Genomic DNA, 3,240 nt, shown 5'->3' with positions numbered 1-3,240 from the left:
CGAGGCCCCGCGAGCTGTCCCAAGCGAACTGTGGACGTGTTTTAGGTCTTAAAAAACAGTAGCAACAGGTATTTACAGGGAGGGGGCAGGGAAGGCCTTTCAGGCAGCAATATCAGCCACTGACCATCTGACTTTCTTAATAAACAAATTAGAGCTAGCTAATTACAGAGTGGCACGTAATATTACAGCCCTTTTCTCAGATGTTGTGGTGCCAGCCTACCTCCCTTCACAGCCTGGCTTGGTGATTCAGTTGTTACGTGACTGCCTGGTTAAGATTCCCTGGCAGATTTTCCTCCTTGGCTTCACTCACCATATCATCCGGGACCTTCCAAGCCAGCATGGCATAAACAAGTATTACCTTTTTGCAGAATATTTTGCTTATATCCTTGTCACAGCTGCACTCTCAGCCAATCATCTGCCACGTTTGGGCACTAGATATACCTACTGAGAAAACCATATTATTGCATGTGTATGAATTGCCCTGCTCTTTTTCTATTAAATAAGTCTGTTAGGGTCCCTTTCATGTTACACTAAGCTGGATGGAGGTGAAGAATTTAGTAGTGCATAAAAGGGCTGAAGATTTGGTTTCTGGCCTCAAAACAGGAGGCATAGGTTGGCAATTAGTGCACACTCTCGGAATCAAAGTGAATAGGTACTTTCACTTCAAGGAAAGTGGAAATATATCTCAGACAAGACTGAGATAACAGCAGGATTTGGGGCTGGAGAGAGAGGTAATAGAAAAAACTGCAGGGCCTCAGGGTCAGAACAGAGGGAGCTACAACAGTAACGCATTAGCACTGAAACAAAAATCATCTCTTTTTGTCTATAGGGATTTTCTTTTTTTTCAGAAAACACATTTTAAAGATCTTTAAGAGGTAACATGAGGGGGGAGTTAGGTAAGCTGGAGCAGAATGAAATGGGCAGGAGTCAGGAATTCCACGGATGAATGTTCATTCATTTATTTGCTGAACCACTGCACACAACAGCTAGGAAGGCTTCTCACTAACATAAATGCCCCCTTTTCCCACAGGCTTTAGTTTATCAGAATCTTTGTGTATATTTTTGAATTTTAGTATATGGTATGAAGCCCTAGGAAATGCTTACCTTAAATATGCCACCATGAAGCCAAACTCCTTGTAGGTTCATGGGTAGCTTAGATGTGTTTTGTAACTGTCACTTGGAAGCTTTTTAAAGTTATGTATTTTTAAAAGGTGCAGTGAAAAACTAAATATTTTAATAACATTAATGTCTTAACAAGAGGGCAAGTCAAAAAAACAAGCAACAAAAAAACAGCATGAGCCACAAGCTTATCCTTAACTAACATCACTGTGAGGTTTTTCTTGGTTCCAGCCACAGTGAGTTAAGGATGGAAAGCCTGAAATTCCTGGCTTTAGGCCGCTTTAGCGCAGCCTCACCTTACACAGAGGTGTTCTGTGCTCCTTGCCGCAGTGCAGCACTTCTCCGTGTCCTAACGGAGGGCGATCGCCTTCGGACACGTCCTTTCCGATGGGAACCACCCTCTGAGTGGGGTAGGGCTGGAGGGAAAACAATCCAGCCTTCATCTAATATCTAATATCCCCTATATTTTCTTGACTTCGAGACCCCTAAACCTGTGGATTTGAGGGAAAACCTTAAGTGCTCACAAGGATATTTGTAGCTGAGCATGAGCGTAAAGGGTCAGCGTGATTTCTATATTCTTGCTCAACTGGGTGAGGGGAAGACCAGCTTCATAAAAGATGCCATTTTTAGTTTCACATGAGTAAACAGCAAAACTTTCATGTTTAGGAAGGTGAATCATATGCAGGAATAGGTGACTCATACACAAATGTACCTTAAAACACTGTTACTTTCTACTCTCCAGACTCTGTCAGAATCCATGGATCGGCTGACCCCACAGTGAGGAAGATGCTGAGGCTGAAGCACACGTGGGGCTGGTCCCGTGGCAGCTGCAGCCCGGCAGTGGGAGAGCTGTCCTTGCTGCGAAACACCATGGATAGGAGAAGAAACTCAGCTGGAAGGTGACACGTGCGGCCAGAGTGGCTCATGCCACCCGGGTAGGGGCCAGCTGCCAGGAGATGCCACCTCTTCTGCAATGGCCTCAAAAGGCCACAGCCCCCCGAAATATGAAATGTGGATGGTGTGACAAGCCTATGGGCCCCACACGGTGTAACAGCGTGCTTCAGGGGTGTGTGATGGTGTGACACGTCCCCAAATGGTGTGATGGTTTTTCCCAAGGGTGTGGGCTGGTGTGACATGTCCCCACACAGGGTGATTGTGTCCCAGGGGTGTGGGCCAGTGAGACATGTCCACAGCCCCACATGGTGTGATGGTGTGTCCTAGGGGCGCAGGATGATGTGACCTATCCCCATACAGGGTGACATTGTGTCCCTGGGGTACAGGGTGCTGAGACACATCCACAGCCCTGCACAGTGTGACGGTGTCCCAGGGGTGCGGGAAGGTGTGAGACCTGTCCATGGCCCCACACAGTGTGACACATCCCCACACAGTGTGACGGTGTCCCAGGGGTGCAGGAAGGTGCGAGATGTCTGCAGCCCCACACGGTGTGACATGGTCCCACACCGTGTGACAGAGTCCAGGGGTGCAGGAAGGTGTGAGACCTGTCCATGGCCCCACACAGTGTGACACATCCCCACACAGTGTGACGGTGTCCCAGGGGTACAGGAAGATGGGAGACGTCCACGGCCTTACACAGTGTGACATGGCCCCACACCATGTGACAGAGTCCCAGGAGTGCAGGAAGGTGTGAGACCTGTCCACGGCCCCACTCGGTGTAACACGGCCCCACACCGTGTGGCAGTGTCCCAAGGGCACAGGAAGGTGCGGGATGTCCGCGTCCCCACTCGGTGTGACCCGGCCCCACACCGTGTGACAGTGCCCCAGGAGTACAGGAAGGTGCGGGATGTCCGCGGCCCCACTCGGTGTGACCCGGCCCCACACCGTGTGACAGTGTCCCAGGAGTACAGGAAGGTGCGGGATGTCCGCGGCCCCACACGGGGTGGCGGCGCCCGGGGACGCGCCCCGTCCCCTCACGCGGCGGAGGCGGCCGCCGTCCCCCGCCGCGGCCGCAGAGGCGGGGGCAGCTGACGCCGGGGCCCGCGCGGTGGCGGCGGCCGCGGCGGCTCCGCCCCAGAGGCCGCAGCTGAGACGGAAGAAGCCGCCGCCGCCGCCGCCTCAGAGCAGCCGCTGCCGCCGCCTCCCGCCGGAGCCCGACATGGCGCT

Source organism: Tinamus guttatus, unplaced genomic scaffold, assembly GCF_059628265.1.
Source record: "Tinamus guttatus ecotype Peru unplaced genomic scaffold, ASM5962826v1 Tinamus_guttatus_pri_ptg001087l, whole genome shotgun sequence".
NCBI classification, from domain to species: Eukaryota; Metazoa; Chordata; class Aves; order Tinamiformes; family Tinamidae; genus Tinamus; species Tinamus guttatus.
The sequence above is the reverse complement of the archived record's forward strand: the minus strand, read 5'-3'. Positions refer to the sequence as shown.